We start from the raw sequence: 20,170 nt of genomic DNA on the forward strand, positions 1-20,170 counted from the left end.
CTGTCTTGCTTAACGCTCGTGCTCGGAACGGGGATAAATTTGGACGAGACCGAGTATAACGCGGTACTTTAAGCTTTATCAGTCTGCAAATTTATGCAATCCCCGGCAGCTTCCCTTTCTTTCATCTTACAACGCGAGCGCTTTGTTTCCGCCTACTCCTAGCTTTCTGCGATTTACGCGGGGAGAAATATCGCGAAACTTTTACGTCAATCCTATTCCCCCGCTTATCGCCTTCGAGTCGCTCATTTATTTTCGCTCGGATGGGAATCAGAGATACCTACATATTTTTTTTCAAGATAGATTTCGTCGGTGGTTTCTCTCCGCCAGATTCTCGCAGCGCCGGGCAAAACGGATTGCGCACGCAACAGGAAGCGTATAGGAAAGGTGTGGCGCACGAAACAGAAAATAATGAAAACAAGAGGAGCAGATATTTTCGCGGCATATATTTTCCCGTCGAATGTTTCATAGCACAAAACCTCCGAGAAAATTATCAAGTATCTCAATTGAGTTGGAAGAAGCGCGCGTGACGGAACATCGCGCAATTGACATTTGCGCAAATGGTCTCGTATTCTTCAATATCGTTCGAGAAACTTCAATCTGTAAACACGCTGAATATTAAAAAGCGGAAATTTTTAGATATAAACAACTTTTGTGACATTTCCATTATATTCATCTTAAGAAAGCAGTCGATAACGTAAGAAATCAAAACTCATCATTTACTTTCACAGCAAAAAGCTACTACGCACGTACATTTTATAAATGCGTTTTTAGAATATTTATATAATATCATAAAATATACGATCTTCTTTATGCTTTAGCTGACATTTTTTTATGATTTTAAAATTCTAATTTTTAAATATATATTTCATCATGTAAAGATTACCGCAGATTATTATATTGGAATAATTCAAGGTTTTAATGGCTTTGATCCTAAGCTACCTAAGCTAAAGCTTTTCATTGAAACTGATTATCACATCTCTTTAAACTACACAAATTATATACTTTTCAATACGAAATACTAAATGGAATATTGATTAATCGAATATTTTAAATATTTTATGCCTTAAAAGGATATCTACATTTTCTGCACATAATTGAGAAATAGGTAAAATTTTTTATTCAAAATATTAATCAATAAATTACTAGCACATATTTAAGTATATACATATTTATCCTTCTTTTTTCTTTCTTGTTTTTTTTGTGGACGCTTCACGTTTGAATTATCGATTTGCACACCCTTCGTCTGATAATTTACGCAGAAACTTAGTATCATTAATCATTTTTATTGATACAGTGCAATTAACACTCATTTATTTATTTCGTGTATCCGGACTTACAAGCTGGAAAAATAAAAAATATAGCGTGATTCATCATTCAATGTATCTCCGCTAATAATTCATCAAGCGTCGAAAAATATAAAGTTACCGCTCACGTGAAATAGCTTACTAATCAATTTTAGTCAGCGAGACCCAGTTGCGCGTGATTGGTTAATGATTCATGCTAGAAGTACATGCTAAAATATATAATCTTTTAATATACATTTATTAACAAGTATTCTATAAATGTCTAAAATGTGACAATATCGTTACAATTTGGTACTGATTTTTCTATATCGAAGATTTTATGTGAATAATTGCAATTGGAATCTTTTAAGTTTCTTAATACACGGGTATTTTGTCCCGTTAACAAGCGACTACTTACGTTATGCTAAAAGTTTGTGACAGTAACAAGTTGATGTCACTTTATCACAATACTTTTTTATTACATAGACAAGAATATATTCGATAAAATTTTATATTTTAATATACATTAGTATACAGATGATAAATATAATTATAAAAGCACGATAACACATTTATCTGTGAAGCAAATTTCTTTATATTCTTTTTGTGTTTAATAATTGTAGTAAACAAACCATTAAACCAATAATAAAAGAAAGCAATGAGAATTATGATTAGATAATGACTGATAAATGTTAATATTATTAGCGATGTTATTATCAAAATAATATTTCAAAGATTCATGTTATAAAACGGTTAGCAAGTTAACTTGTTTATTATATTTGCGCGATTAACTCATAAAAGTTCTCAGGAAATTGTGCACGAAATTGTATTTCCCCAATATATAAGAGATCAAAAAAAGAGAAAGACAGAAAAAGAGAATCTGAGAATGCAATTTACTGTACAAAACAATTATATCATTCGGCACACATTTTTATCGATAATACTTTCAGATAACGAACATCGATAACGAAATATACAAGTTATCTTAAATCTGACGTGTTTTTATCTATGATATTTATACTGTGATCAATTTGAAATTGATATTATCTCAACAGAAAAATCAATTATTTTCCATTTAAAAAATTAATAGACTTTAAATTATAAATGACTAAGAATAAGAAGAAAACACGTGAAAAATTAAATTTTATAGATGTCAAAAATAGCAAAATCTTATTCTTAATTCAACTTTTTTCAAATAAAATAAAAAAAGGAAAAAAATGACTTGCTTTTATAATATCTGACATTCTATAATATATAACTTTTATCTCAAGTATTATATCCGTCATGTGATGTACATGATAGCTCGTGATTAAATGCACCTATCGAATATCACGTGGTAAACCGCCGATCGGCAGAACGTGCACGAGTGCGTACAGCCAATATCACTGCGGCGACTGTTGAGGAAGTTAATTCTCGATTATTGGGAGATGGTGTTCACTAATCGGCAATTTACGCCCGACCAATGTAGATTTCCGATGGCGAATCATCTTTGCATGCCGGTCTCTCCTTGGTTCCACGACTTGCAAATAATTCGCCGCTACAAGAGACCATCGGGGCTTTCTATTTAGTTTCAGCGAAGGAAGCTGCCGCTATGCTACAGAGAATCGGCTGATTGAATATCCAGCACTAGAGAAGCGGAGATGAAACCCCGTTTGCTCGGGGTTGGGATTATAGGTCTATTTATATACGTATATAGACAAATATATACATCTTTCTCTATCTTCCTTTTTTTCCTGTCGTAGAAAAAAAAATCCGAGGGGTGTTAAGTCTTGTGTGCTGATTGATTTTCGATAAAAGAAATCCGCGTATTTATCAAACAACAGACAACGTTTTAGTGAACAATTCACATTTGAAAAGTTTCACATCTCATCGCAAAAAAATGCGATGCTGTTATAATGAAGAGATTTTTGTAAAATTAATAAATATATAAAAATATCTGCTGCAACTCTTGTAAAATTATAATTTTTGCTCTTTAAAAAATAAATTGAACAGAATAAAGTAGTAATTGACATTTAATGTTAAATAATAAATTTTTGTTTAATTAATTAATGCAGTTAAATTAAATTATACATCGATGCAAAATTAAATTGGAAAATTATAAAAAAAGTTTGCCAAGATTTTCAAGTATAATCAAAATTAAGTAGAAATTATGTAAAATAATTATATATATGAGAGAAATACGGCATTACTAATAAATATAAAAATATGTAAAGAAATGCATTATATATATGTAGATATAAATATGCAAAAATAAATCAGGCTAAATATATTATATATGAATTCGTAAGATTCAATATCCGAATGGATTAACAATGTAGATGAGAGAGAGAGAATCATTTTCTCTGTAGAAGCTGCTCCTCTGAGAGAAACTCGTGAAATGATATCAACGAACGAGGAAATGGTTTCAACTCACTTGAACTCGATAGAATTCGCAGTCCAAACACCCTTCCAGCGGTTCACATAGATTGCTGAGCTGGGCGATGGAGAACAATGTCGACACATATATCCGCGTATTTCGATCAATCAATCGGGTGTCCATTTCAATAATTGGTGTGTTAGATAGCACGTCAAACTCGTCGTTTATACGTGAAACTTAATTACAGAAGATTATAGTTGTATAGTTCCGCAATATATCGTGAAAAAAAATTTAGATTTTTCTACACAATATCAGAGAATATTTCGAAGCCATTTTTCTCTTGCGAAGCAATTGACTTCTCTCCGGGAAAGTACCTGAATTTTTATCAAAGTTTGCAATATTTTTCTCAATCCTTTTACATTTATCGAGTCAAATGAATAAATACATAGTAAGATCTGTTTCTCTTAACATTCACCGCATTCATGGGCACATCTAAAGTTTATATTTAAAGATATCTTTATAAGTACAATTAATTTGTATACAAAAAATATTGAGGAAAATCTGTTTTTACTTTTTGTTCGATTCAAAAATTTATGATGATAATTTAAACCTCCCTTGATCGTCCATCACGTCGCAATAAATCATCTCCTCTTGTGCGCGCAGTAAAATAATCACGTCGCTAAAATAATACCATGGTAAATTAAAAATTTAATTAAGCATTTCATATATAAAGAGGTTGAAAAAAAGAAATGTTTACTTTCAAACGTGATTTTATGCAGAAACAAAGAAGAAGAAATGTACCTGCAATATTCGCATCGTATCGCTGCATATGCTACAATATATAGATGATGCGATGACGACGGTTGGTTCAGATGAATTATGTTTCGATTATGCAAAGCGCTAGATGAATAAACGAACAATGTGATGACATTTACCTTACGATAAAAGCATTGTATTAATCCATAGTTGTACTTGCAAATCAGTTTCGCTGCCACTCGCAGATTCGCGCTACATGTGTTTACGCGTTTTCACATTACGACCGGTATTGAATTTCTATGAGCACGTAACATGGACCAATGGAAATCAAGTAAACACGATAGTATAGCGAAACTAACAATGCGCCGACCGCTCGTACCGTTAATCCGACGTTTCTAGCTCTCGCTCATCGTAGACAATACGGAGCGCGAACGCGAATCCGTCAGTTTAATCGGTTCAAAATCGTTTTGCGGGTCCGCGTGCGTTTGAACTGGCCAGCCGCACGATATTTTCATTCAGAATGTCCCATACCTGTGTGAGTTTCGCGAACGAAATTAATTATGTGAACAATTATCGCGCGTGTCTTGGCCACCCACACGAATTGCCAGTCGATACGTTTTATAATTTGCGAGCGTTCGCGAGGTAATCGCGCGTTTTCGTGTCGTTGTTACCAAAACAATTCCGCTAATTGATCAGCTTCTCATTTCCGCTGCATAATAAAAAAATATACGTACGCTTCGTTATAACGAAATATGTATGAAACCATTCTATTATTTTGTACATAAATGTCATATAAATACAAATATAAATATAATTAGCTTTATTATCATATATCATATGATGCTTTTATAAGCATTCTTTTGCCATGAAACGTGGTATACTCTTTATTTCGGTAGTTATAAATTTCAAAATTGGTGCTAAATAAATGTTATAAATTTGAAAATTATTGCTAAAGAACTGAAATTAAGTCAATCTGCGTTTAAATAAAAAAATGTTGCAATAAAAAGCATTTGATAGAAATTCGAATTTTTATGGTTACGTAAACTCGATAAATCAACACGGTATACCAGGAATATCGTGGTATACCGTGATATAATATGTTGCTTTGAAGTCAAAGGACACACGCTAGCAATACTGATTACGTGAATTCTCTTGCCCTGAACTAGCCATAAATCAGAGTATCGACGTGTTTCTAGTAAAAACATGTGTGTATAATAGTGTATGATATAATAGCTTATGGTATGCACATCTGCTATTATTAACACCGTATTGATGAAAACGGCCGAGTTCAAAGCCGAGATTGTTGATTTACAATTTGCGAACATTTGCGAACGCGAAGTTTCGTATTTCTCTGAATCCACAGACGTGATCCTCCAGATCACTCAAATCGGAGGATTGCATCAGAGTGCACGATCGCTTGAAACTTAACGTGTATGTATTGATTTATACGTATTCAAGATGTCTATTATTTCAGCGGCAATAAAGTATTTTATATACTAGAATATCTAATATTTTGCATGCCCTACAATATCGTATATATGCATATATATGTATATATATTTTGTGTATCATATATGTGTATGTATTACGTTTCTTTAAAGTACCACCGCAATTGCAAAAAATTTCGTTTTCACCTCCGATATACGAAATACGGTGATACGATGGACGTGAACGGAATATCTTTTACAGACATTACAGATATTTTTACAGGACATTTTTTGCAAGGGTTTCAGAGGGAAAAGAGAGAGATAGAGAGAAGGAAAGAGAGTAAGAAACGTTCGCAACGTTCTTTTCTTTTCAGGACACGTTCTTTGCGCTATATACCCGAGACCATTCGTGACGCGCTTTTCCCGTATTGGGTTAAACGCGATTCACGAAGGGTGGCGTGTATGCCGGCGCCTCTCGTGCTCGTTATCGTCCAGTTCGCGAAATGTGCTCCGCCGCGTGCTCTCGCATATCGAGGTAATCGTAATTATTTCTTTCGATTTTTTTTCACGGCAAATGTACCCGCGCAAAACAAAAAATTCGGGCGATGCGCTCGATAAAGCAGCTCGTCACTCGTAGAATTATACGACATTTCGGGATCCATCGACTCGACTCAGCTGCTCGTCGATGTTTTTTTTTGTTTTCCTTTGAAATCGCGAGAGAACACTATACAGCTAAGGCACTGAAATTTCGGTCTGTGTGTACATCGATTTTCGTACCCCCTTACGTTTCCTCGCCAATCGTTAATCCTAGCGAGAAAAAGTTCGATTCAATTGAGATCAGCATTGAATAGTTGCGAAAATATAAGTAAATATAGAAAGTTATATTCGGAGTTTCACTTTAATATTCAGATTCAGCGATAGATTTGAAACATTTTTAATTTTTTTTCTATTTTCGTCTCTTTCTCTTTGCTTTATTTGCGTTGATAAAAAAGCAAATGTTGAAAAAATAACTTATATAAAAAAATAAAGATTTATTTAAACGCGAAGAAAATAGAAAGTAATTCTATAATAACATATTAAAGAATTCAGCTTTACATACCAAAACCCAACTAATTCTTTCTAACGCATCCATTTTTTGCAGGCTAAATAATTAAGTTTCTGCAAAAAAATTATATACTTTGTAAAATATTAAGTAGTATCATCATCTTGAATAAGAATGCAAAACTATGTCATTTAAAAAAGAAGCAAATCTCTATAAAAAAGAATTCTAAAAATTCCATGTTTAATATCGTATAATATAATGCAAAATATACTCGTGTTTGTGATTTACATATTTGTTTCATACAAAATGTCTTTTATGTATATTCGACTTAGCATCAGTAACTTAAATATATATAACAAAAGAAGATACAGTACTACGGACTTCATTACCATTTAATTTGTAGTCTGGGAATACTACGGCATATTTATTCATCATTTTCGTCTAGTGCGGGAAACAAGCCACGTTAAATGCGGATTTCGCGAAATTAGCAGCTCGCGGTTGCTTATCCCCTGTTCGCATATTTCCGTGCAAAGATATATACTCGCCCTCGTATTTATCTCACAGCACCGTGAGCACTTTGTGCACTGCGCGACATATCGATGAATATTTAAATCGCTAGTTAACCGTCACATACAATATTAATAACTTTGTCAGTGCGTGGTCCGATTAAGCTGAAACGCAAATAACATGTTAATATTTCACGCACATGACGCGTTAACAGCATCGGCTTCACTCACATTCTACACATATCCGCGTCCCGTAAGAATATTTATTTTGAAATCAGATCACTTGGAGTGCGCGTATCTCCGATATGATGTTTATTGCCACGAATAGCTATGCCGGCATGCGGAATGCTTTAAATGAATTCGAGTCCCGTGCGGTACTCGTCATATTTTCATTTTCACGCGGTGCTCGAGGATGAGAATGAGAATGCCGTATGTATAATTTGTGCGATAAACGCGTTGGCATTTCATAATAAACATATAAAATATTCGAAAATTGCTTCAGCTGTTTTATTTGCTGATTTTAGCAGAAATTTCGATTAATGAAAACTTAATACAATAGATTACTATAGCTTTCAAGAGATTGAAATTTTCACTATTAGATAGTCTGATAATTTTATGAGTAAAATTCGATTTCTTCATTAAGACACAGCCTAATTACAGTTAACTTGCAGGCAAAGTCCTCTTATCATAGAATCATTATTACAAGATTCGTGAAACTCGTTTAATAAACGTACCGTTATAAAATTGTTCTTGGATAAAATATAACATAATTTGACTGTAATTTGATATGATGTCATATTGATGTTTTATCTAAGTACATCGAGGTTTTAAATTTTAACTAGAGCTACATACTTACGTACATATGTACATGAAAAATCATGCTGTTATAAAAAAATCATGTGTTGCTACACCATATACATTAGATAAAAACTTTTAGCATCATAAATGTTTGAATATTCGCGTTCGAATATTTGAAATGTAGAATGGTCAATGAAACAGTTCGGAAACGGATTTTATCAAATCACCTATGCACCGCAGTGTGTGCGCGAATATTTCTAGAGATACAAACTTTTTGTTCTTAATATATTTCGTGACACGTATACGCATCATGAATAAAATATTGAACATTGTACTCCGATTCTTGCAATGGAGCTGCATAGCAACTTACCATCAAACGTAATTAAATGATTGTAGGACAAGACATCTTTGTCACAAAAAATTAAAAAAAGATTTAAGATAATAAAAACAAATTAGATTATTATCTAATTGAAAATTATTCATAATTCCATTGAAAGTTAGATTAACATTATCTTAAGCATCTGTTTTTAATAATATAGCTGAACAAAATTAGAGATTAAAAAATAAAAGGAAATATAAAATAATATTTCTTTATACCATAAAATATTCCAGTTTTTAATAGATGCTGCCGAGTGCAATGTCATTGATTTTATTCATAATCCTATTAAATTATCGGAAAAGTTGCTTCTCTCGAATCATGAGCACTCGTCGTGCGAAATGGCCGTGACAAGAAAATATAGGTGTAGGTTTATGTATCTACAAAGTATAAGCTAATCGATATTTATCGATCGCCCTACCAAAGGCGAGCAAAGGACACGCTAACAAGAATCCTTCGACAGACGCAATCACTCTTCGATAAACCCTCATACATGTACCTTTCGTTTATTGACAGTTGTTGATTAAATATAGCGAAGAATACAATACTTGAGAGAGATGAAGAAGAATATCGTCTAACGCAATATGTATATGCGTACCTATTTATTATTTACGAATATAATATCATAAAATTATATATTGTTAAACGTCGAATCTATTAATACATAATTATTTGCAAAACTGGGAGTATCAAATTAATATCTCGATTCTCGCTGCCATTATCACTTCTATACAATAAATCCGTGAAACTATGAAAAAAAAACAAGTCAACTCTGATGTCGACTATAAAAATGTTAATGAGAAGCAAAATTAAGCTACGATCAAACATGCAAATCAGTCTTCGTCGTTCTTGAAATGATTTCGCATAAATGATAATGGGCGACACGCCGATTATCATCGCATTTCACTGTCGATCGTAGGTCATGGTCATCTGACGTCGCACTGAACAACAAAAAAAAAAATAGAAAAAAAAGATCCGATAATGTCTCTTCACAGGACAATCGCGACAGCCATATTTTGCCAGAGATTCTCTATTTTTCCGTTCGAAACCCGCTCGGCCTGTCACTCACGACCTCGATGCCGCCTGGCCGAGCAGAATAAAGCGATCTAGAGTTCGTTTACATCGAGGGTTACTATGAGATCGTGTGAGACTGCAACTCTTGCAGATGGTTTAAAACTTATGGTCCGTCGCACCTTCATCACACATTTAGCGTTAGATGCGACTATATCAGTTTCATCTCACGTTGCCATTGAACAGATTGGACAAGTATAATAAACATTCAGTAGGTAATAGACGATACGAAAAAGATTTTAATTAAAATAGAGAATTGAAATATATGTAGGTGCACACACACACAATAAGCTACGTGCAATTTTAGCAATACTAATTATTTTCATTGTTCATAAAATAATTTAAATTTTCCTTAAATAAGTGACGTAAAAAGATCAACATAATGATTAGGTTTTTTTAAATTTATTTTCTTAAATTTAAGATATATTACTAAAATATTTTGAAAAATAAAAAAAGACACATAAAAACCGGAATGAAATATTTTAATAAAAATGTCAATGATGTTTGAAATGCCTAAAATATTCTCTCAAGTGTGCATAAATTTATTTGTTGCTTGCATATTTGTAAGATGAACTCTATTAAAGTATGACTGACATATTATATCAATAGTTAATTTATATTTTTTTATGACATGACATGCGGTACGAACAAAATATGAAGCGGAACAACATGGTGAACTACAAAATGTGGCGACGAACTGGAAACTCAATTGCGAATAACATCGGTTGAACATGAGGCACTTATTAAACTGTCGATTAAATATTATGTGTTTCTCTAACTCGGTTAGCTCGTGTTGTAAGCATTTCGAATAATTGTTGAAAATGTAATTTACAACTTCTACTTTACCTTTACTATTGCATGACATATAAATACGTATCTAATCAAAATTAAGTAAAATGCGTGAAAATGATATACCATAAGATTCAGAATAATATTATATAATTCAACAGATAATTGAAGAGAGAAACAGAGAGAAAAAGAAAGGATAAATATTAAAGAGGATATAATAGGCTAAAATTCTCATTCTCTCTTAGACTATATAGCACAACATAAGACATTCAGAGGAAAGATATTCAGAGGATATTCCGAGGATATCGAGAGGACATTCGAACATCCTCAGGATGTTCTCTGAACGTCTTCGGGATATGTGTGCAGTTAGGATAAGACATTGACGTGCAGACGAAATTCGCCTCTTCGTGCGATCGACCAATCAGATATCCGGCTGGAACGCACGGCAACAAGTAACCAAGTGATAGCCTCACCTCGCGCGCCCTCCGTCTGGAGGACAGAGCCGAAGTAGGCCACCGGAACTCCGAAACTTCAGCCCTTAGTACTCCACGCGGACGCACGAACGCGAGATCTTACTTCCATCTTCCGTGCACGCGTCGGCGCCAAGTTCTCCGATCGGCACGCGACGACTGTCACCTGGCAGCTCGACGACCGACGGCCGTCGTGGATCGTTTCGCGGCATTGGTGCATCGATTGTTCGACGGATCGTCGATCGGCACTCGATGCGTCGTTCACGAGGATTTTAAGAAGGATCCCGCGGGAACCTTTGCTACCTTATCCTCGAGCGTTCTCGAGCGACTCCGCATCTATATACGATATACGTTGAATAATCGTCCCTCGATCGCTGTCGCGGAATCGCCACTTCAAATCGATTCGATCGTCCTTGACGATAAGTCGCTCGACGTTGCTCTCCGACAGGAAATCCGTCAGAATCCCCGAGAGGGACTGACCTTGTTGAGTTAGATCACTTCGGACACTTGACGATCCACCGGGACATTTTCGCGCGCGATGTCCCTATACGACTGATTCTGCTGCCGCTTTCCTTCGCACTCCGCATTATGTACTCGAGAACACCCCCGGGGGACACGATCGCGATTTGACAGGAAAGAGTATTGACAGGTCACGTGCGTGTATCTCGCGACTGACACGTGATGCGGTATTTTATATACGAAGCACGATTAATTTCACGATCGATGTGTCCGTGCCTCGGTCTCGCGAGAGACTTCCGGTCCAGATGTAGGCTCCCCGGCCGCCGTCGTTCTCGGACCACTCGGATCTTTCAAGGCGAATCGCCCGACAAACACGCGGCGAGGATTCAAGTGAGCGCCGGCGAGCGTCGCGACGCCGTGCACCGTCGTCAACCCCGTTCCGACACACGCGTGCGCAGGAACGCTCTTCGTGCAGGGGGATGAATCGTTTCTCATGGAGTCATTATCAATTCACCTACTTTCCTATCATCATAATCATCGGCGAGTCGCGGCGCCGCTAAAGTACCCCGATTAACGGCGGGCTGCTCGATCGCGACGGATCCGCGTGATAGATCGCGAATGGAAGATTTTAAGTCTCTGTTGTAATTTCGGAGGAATTTAATCGTCGCAATGCGCCGCGGAACGCGTATATTTATTTGTGCATGCTGATTGTCACAAAAAGAGGTATATCTATCTATGGCGAAAAGAGATGATCCTACAAATCCACGTTGTTCATTATCTCGCGCCAAATTTATTATATTATTTTCCAATTTTAATCTCTGTGTGATATATTAATCCCTGTGATTATCCGGGATTATTAACGTCGATTTTCAATTATGCAGGTATATTCTACTTCAAACATTGCAGTTATAGTTTCGTACTGTGATGCAAAGTTCAATTATATTTCATTTTTTTTCTTCCAAAGATAATGACATATAATCAATTGAGAAAAAAGAATGTAAAGTATAGATATATCAAATTAAAATTATTTATAAGCCGATTTTAATATTCAAAACTTTTGTAAAGCTTGTGGTTTCATATAGTATATGTATAAAACAAAAAAGAATACATATTGATTATATTAATTATTTGCTATGACACATTTCTGTACCGAATATTTTGATATCTTTGATTTATACGTGCACACGTGTTGTGAAATGTCTCCTGTTTTATTTAGATATCAGATAATGATGTGAAATAAAATAGAAAGACATTTTAAGAGTCAAAAAAGCGTTATATCCCTCGAACAAAAAAAGAACAAAGGTTAATTTTATAATATATTTATATCTCTTCGAGACGAGTTTCGCTTTAAACTTGAGATCGCACACGTCTTTCTTCGCTAATAATAACTTTGTTGCAGGGGACGTAGATGAAACTACGTAAGAATATTTTTCATTGCAGTACGAAATTGGGCGAATCAGCTGACAACTATTTGCAACAGCGACTCGCAAGTTTTGTTGTTCAAGTGTCAAGTTATAACACAAGTTTTTTTTTATTAAAAGCGGGGTGTAATAACCGCAAATAGCCTTACATGTTTGCCGCGCAAACTTATATTCCTCGCAGCTGCGTCTTCTCTTTTGAATTATGCGGCGTATCGGCTGCTCGCTAATCCGTTGACACTTCATAGTTTGTCAAAGGCAAGTTTGCACTGGGGAACTTCTGTTACAGATGAGCGGCAACCGACCAACTTCATGAATACAGAGCGGAAGAACAACGAGAACGAACTAGCGATTAGATAAGTCTGCGAACTATCATTAAAATAGATCAATCAGAATTTCTCCTTATCTAATTGCAGCATTCTCCGAAATTAATGTTTGCGCACTCGTACTATCGACATCGATTTAACATAATTGTGCATTATTGTAAATAATGTTACATGATCAATTTTTGCATTGACCGAGAAAATAATAGATGTAAAAAAATTTTATAATAATCTCTTAATGGAGTAATAAAAACCGTGAAATAATAATATTCTAGGTCTAAGTACTTAAACAATTGCTATTGTATTCTAATTTTTATCAACTATTACTCGAAATTATGCAATTGACTGTGTACTGGACAGGTATTTTCTAAACACAAAAATTCCATTCGATTAACTGTGTATTGATTTAGCTGATGAACGGCTTTGGAAAATGCGTTTCACGTATCTAGTGCAGTCGCAGCAATCGTACCTGACAGCAGTCACTGCACACAAAGCTTCTGTCCTTTCCTTCGCTTTGACGTGGATGTGCGACAGACCTTAGCCCCAAAATTAACCCCATTACACGAAGTAATGAGTGGAATATCGCGATGTCATGAACATCAAAAGACTAATTGAGATCAAATGCAAGCCAAGGCACTATCGCTAAATTTGTGCCTTTGTTATCTAAGCAGATGTTTGCTTGGAATTTATCTATATAACATTTATATATATATATATATATATAAACAAACATATTTTTCGAATTTTAATAATATAATCTTTCTCAAACTTTTCCAAAATGCACTATTGTCTAAAGGAAAACGTAATCGAATAAAAAAATGGCCAAAAGGAGAAATAAATGAGTTTATAATTACCTCAATATATAAGAATCTTTATATAAAAAGGAGTGCTGATAATAAATATTTTCACATGTATAATCGATCAATTCAATGTGCATATATATATATTTTTTTTTTGCAGAAAATTATTCCGTCTATCGAAACGTTCATTACCGAGTCAAACCGAGTTGTCCTTGGATGGCAATGACTGCATGAACAATATGTGTTAGTATGCGCATTAAGGTGCGGATGTGCTATTCGATCTATCTGAAACGAGGAACCACACTAACAAAACCAGGTTCTACGTCGTTTGTGACGTCACCGCACTGTATTCCGTACTTTCCGTGCATTGGGGTTAATTTTGGACCACAGTACTCAATCGCACGATCTTCATCGATGTTGAACGCTATTCATGAGACAGGTGTGCCCCTGAGACAAGCTAGGCATGTTTCATGCACTTTATTGAGCAAAACAGCACACACACGGTAAAGACAACCTTAATGCTATTAATGTCAGAGAGCTTTCGCTAATAGAAAGGATATTTTGATACCCAAAAAGATTTTGGGAAAATAATTGCACAACAAAATCAGTGCATGGATCAATACTTTACAGGCACAAGTTGACAGATGTCAACTATTCATAGTTTAAAATAGCTTAAATTTTTTTATTCTCGCTTTCTTCTTATCAATTTTATTTATAAGATCACAAGTACTCAATTATCGGCAAAAATTTACATTAAACCAGCATTAGACTCGACTCTCAGAACGAGTACGCAATTTCCAACCGACGGTGTCTATCAGGCGGATGAGAAGGCGCCGTCGTGAGTGCATACTTCAATGGAGGCAATATTAGAGTGAATTTTCGGCGAGATCCGTCCGGTTTGAAAAGGACAGGTAAAAGCCTCCGGTCTCCAGAATGACGTCGCGACGGAATGAACGAATCCGGCGGAGCGACGAAGAGGGCAAGTTTGCGACGCGTCGTTGAAAAGAAGGAGAATGGAAGAAAGAACGAACAGGGGGAGAGAGAGGCTCTCATCATCCTCCGCTAATATTTACCCGCGCAGACACAAAGACCACCCTGGTCATCTAAAGAACGCTCCCTCCTGCCGCAGCTCTGGGCACTGATATATAAAGATACACGGAAGTACTCGCTCGCACAGCCGAGCTTAACTTCGCTTACAACACTGCCAATATTCTTCACGTGACTTTCGTGAAAAACGTGACTCGCTAAAATCAACATCGAAATTCAGCGCTAAATTGGCGACACGATTATTTTATAAGCAGGTAAAATGTAGACGGCGCAGAAGAAGAACACTATTTCTTTTAATGAAAATCTAAAGAGATTCCGTACGAAAAAGATTCTTTTATTGGCTTTTCTTCTCTCTCTCTCTCTCTCTCTCTCTCTCTCTCTCTCTATTCATCTTTTATTTATATATTTAAATTTGATGCTAAAACAATATTGAACATTTTTAGACATGCAAATACGTTGTAATTTAATTTATCAACGATAACATATATCTCGATATCATGCTTTCCAATGTAAATTAGATTTTGCAGAAACATATCCGCCTCGATACAAAAATGCATTTTATAAAGAAATCAAATATAATCATACACATGCATTGAAAGCTGCAGTTTTAGGTCAACTCGATTTTCTCTACTTTCTCGTAATATTTTTAGTAAACATCTTTTCAAGACCAGGAGCGCATAAATAACAAATGAAAATTCTATTTGGAGGAAAATGCATAATTTATTAACTGTTTAAGCGTTCAATTCGAGGATAAAAATGTGTAAACCTTTATAAAGGGTGAAAATTGTAATACGTAATAAAAATCGATAATAAAATTTTAATGATAGAGACTTAAAAGATTGTGCATTATATATTAGTATATGATATATAAAATAGAGAGATGCGCTATAGTTAAAATAAGCAACAAAATGTAAACAATCTTATTTCTTTTTATAAAAGACACCTTCTAGTTCTCCAATGACGTTCAAAATTGGAAATGCCTTTCATAACAAACTATACACTGTACAAACAATTCAATTAGTACTCTAAAAAGCCAAGCACTCAAGGAACCATAACATGATATCACATAAATGTGCACTCAACAGTCCCGGACGGTAAATTTCGTTCTTCACTTTACATTATGAATAAAATACTAATGGCATTATTAAATCGGATTTGATCGTTTTATTAATCAATATTTGCAAGATTTTTTGTGTTGATTTTTACACGTCGAATATCGCGAATGTCAATTGATTAACTTAATATATGACTCACAATCACAGTTGATATGAAATTGTAACGTAATAATCAGAGTCAAAGTAATCTAAATGGAATATATTGTTTTTCGCGATTTATCGATCAGAGAGACCATTACATTTATATCACAATCGACACGTCATTATATCACGTAAACTCCCACAATAACTTCTCAAAATGATAAATATTTTTAATGATATTAAATGGCGTAGCAAAGTAAAACGTTGGATCAGTAGACAATATTAAAATATCAATAAATTTATATAAATACACGCGTATATTATAAATTTATATATATGATTGTGCGCGAGCGACATCGGTACATTTAGAGAAGAGATAGGACGAAGCTTTCAAACAGCCTTATAATCGAATCACCGTGCTTCCGTCATCGATGTTACGGGAACAAGCAAGCAGGCGGTATAGGCAGCAATTTGCAAAGACCCCCGGAGCAAAACTCGCCTTCGTTGGCCTGACTAAATTAGGCCTCGGTCCGGAGCTAAATGCTCGACTTTTTATTTCGTCGCTTCCTCTTCGTCCAAGTACAGCGGTGGCTTCTCGACCATCTTACCCCGAGATCTGCGCGTCTCTTGATTTGATTTCGCATCTCGAAGAAAACTCGAGGAATCTTCGCAAGCGACTTGAATCGAAAATTAATGTTAATTAATTGGTCATTTTACGAGAGATTTTGAACTCGGCGAAAATTTCGCGGCGCATTGGAGCACTTAAAATGTTGAATAAAAATTATGCACCTAAAAAGAAATCGCCAAGAAAACTCTATATATTTCTTTCTATGGCACTATATATACGATCGAAATATGAAAAATATGAAAAATTGTGTGTTAACAAATTTGTTGTTAATTCCAGCTATTATATCTGTTGTGCGCCTTTATAGATTGTATGAATATTGTAAAATAGTAATTTTTATAAAAAAGCAAATTAATCTAAACATGGATTTAACTGCAACAATAAATTTGCCCTGCTCTGCGCCGGATTATTATTTAATAAAAAATGTTGTATAAGCTTAAGCCATGACAGGTACAACGCTATAGGTAAAGTTTCAGAAGACAAGAATTTTTAATAGCTTAACTTTAGTTTGTTTTATTAATTAATATCGGGAAAATAGATAATCTCTTTTGTTAAATTCCTAAAAAGAAAAACAACGATAAATATTTATGAGAAATTGGTTTGTCACGCATTATGCAAATCACAATAAATGACTGTATGGCAACTTTTAGAAAAAATTTTAGAAAAGTTTATTGTAATTTTTTCCAATCGGATATTCGAGTACGACACAAGTGGATTGTGAATTTTAACAAGACTTACAATTCTACAGAATCACAATAACGTCTTTTGGTATCAGTTTTCTCATCGTGATTGCCGATTGTGAGTGAATTTTGAAACGATGCCCAGATCAATCCTCGAGGTGATCAATTTGGGAATACCAACATCGCTCTTGAGTTTTGAGTAGATAATTATCAAGCAAATGATGGTAGAATTTCCAAAATAAACCGGAAAAAGTTGATTTTTATTATTCTTCATTTTTCTACAGATTGGTTGTATTACATATTATTGCATATTATTGCTATTATCACTTATTACTCTTTCGTAGATATTGTTGAATATTATTATAATTATAAGAATATATTATTGATTTTGTTCATAATTTTGTTCTGATATATAATTTTTTATGATATATCTTAACAAACATATACATGCATATATTTATATACAATAAAGTAAAATATGTTCAAAATACAAAATAATGAGAAAATACCAATCTATAGATCTCAATTCGATTGAAAAGTAGCTTTTTATACAAACGAATTATTACTATGTATCGATGCAATTGTTAGTATGACGCAATTTTGGATTGAAAGTCGAAAACGATCAAGCGAGCGTAATTTGATTTACATGGTACATGTTTGCATTTCTCTGATGCGCGAATAACATGCGCGTATATCGTATGTAACAGAAGCAAAAGCAGAGTATACAGGAAATATTATTATTTATTTTTCGATTTTAAAAAAATTCAATCTATTTTTAATCTAATTATTTCTGCGGAAATAGTTATTACACAAAAAATAGAAAATATTGAAAAAAAGGCTAGAGAAAAAAACAGGATGAATGTATATATAGCAATAGATTTAAATAGCAAAAATAATTATATATATATATATATATATATATATATGTATAAAGATAAAAAGATAAAGATATATAGTGCTTTATTTTGCAATTTTTTTAAATGTTAACGTATTATCTATAAAATAATATATATATATATATATATATATATATATTATTTTATAGATAATACGTTAACATTTAAAAAGATTGCAAAATAAAAGCACTATATATTTTTATCTTTTTATAATTCAATAACATGAATTTACAGAAAACTTCTTGAATTTTTTTTATCTGCATTTAAGTTTAAAATTAAAGTTGAATCTTATCTTGGAATTGCGAGACAATATCGCAAAAAAATTAACAGATAAAAAATAACCATAGTACATATTCAAAAATGCAATATTATTATATATTATACAATATAAAACTGTTATTATCTAGTCTTAATCTATAGATTAAACTTAAGTAGAAAATAAAAATATCTTGCTATGCAATTTTTATATAAATTTTTAAGAGTAAGAAGATAATTAAACAATAGTTAATATTAAATTTACAGTATTTATAATTAATATATATGATTCGCGGAATGCCTATCTCTTTAAAATTTAAACTATTTCCGCTGATATTCATACACAATTTTGCTTCATGAGACATTTGATAAGAGAACGATGAAATTTATTATCAATTGATAATTCGATTTGTCAGGAAGATTATTACGAACGTTACTTCGAAGTACTTAAAGCTAATTTGACATTTTTTAAATACACTTTTTATCTATTTGATGAAACATTTTTTGTGCGACAAATATTATACACATATGAAATTGGAGTAATATAATTCTAAAGAATATTAATAAAGAAATTCTTTTTCAATTATATTATTATATCAAGCCATTTAAAAAATGTCTTTAAACAATATTTTATAATTTTTTAAATAATCGTGTTTGATAAAATAATATTTTTTAATTACATGCTCAGATTCTAAGAATTACATTTGTTAAACAAATTTTGTAAACATTACAGAGAAATATTTTCCACTCTAGTCAATTAAAACAGTTGCTCACACATTATGCACATTTACGCATTATCGATACAATGAATTTCAAAGGAAGTCTCAATGACAAAAGGAAAAAATCATGCAAATCCACACGCAGCAATTTTATACGAAGAAGGCTGGGATAAACCGGGCAAACTTTCCCAGGGATTGCTTTTCAACGATGCAAGGTTTCAGGATTGTCACAAGGTATCTAACCGATAGGTGCTGAAACTTTAAGCTTGCCATCGAGTATAATGGTGTTCGAGCTTCTTCATTATGCAGGCCAATCATGACTGCAACTTCCTTTAAGTCGTCCGTCGTGTCAGCCTAATATACATATCGCTTCCCATTTATGCGTTCCCCTATAATGTGATATATATCCCTATCATTTATAATTAAATGCTCTACTGAATTTCTTATTAAGATTGGCGCACTTTATAATGATTTTTTAAAACACTTTCTCGAAATTAAAATATTAAAACATACAGTGTTATAATGATTTGTTTTATTAATTAAAATGACAATTTGCATTTTTCACCAAACCAATGCTACATTTTGCATTTTTTTGGCAAATGTAGCCAAATTTGTCTTAAATACATATAAATCAGACTTAAATCATTTACATAATTATCATTTTATTTTATCTCTTAATTTCTTTAACGGTAAATTATTTGATACCTGAGAACTATCAAAGTAATCTGGATTACAACAAATGTATTCAAAAGAGGCCAACTTATCGAGCAATATTTAAGATGTATCTAATTAAATTTTATTTCATACACAATATATTAAAATTACAAAAACCTTCCATATAAACGTTTCAACCGCACGCGGTCTTCTTCAGTATAACA

The 20,170-nt window shown here is 33.5% G+C and overlaps 1 protein-coding gene across 1 annotated transcript in view; it reads right to left on the reverse strand.

Annotated features, from left to right (window-relative positions):
• mAChR-B (muscarinic acetylcholine receptor) overlaps positions 1–11,737 on the reverse strand; it is a 35,353-nt gene extending 23,616 nt beyond the window's left edge. The window contains exon 1 of the mRNA XM_029306579.2: positions 10,878–11,737. The gene's annotated coding sequence lies outside the window, so the exon portion shown is untranslated. The remainder of the gene's footprint in view (positions 1–10,877) is intronic.
• Positions 11,738–20,170: the final 8,433 nt, after the last annotated feature.

The sequence above is a fragment of the Nylanderia fulva genome, unplaced genomic scaffold (assembly GCF_048542155.1).
Source record: "Nylanderia fulva isolate GAGA-0341 unplaced genomic scaffold, ASM4854215v1 Scaffold6, whole genome shotgun sequence".
NCBI lineage: Eukaryota > Metazoa > Arthropoda > Insecta > Hymenoptera > Formicidae > Nylanderia > Nylanderia fulva.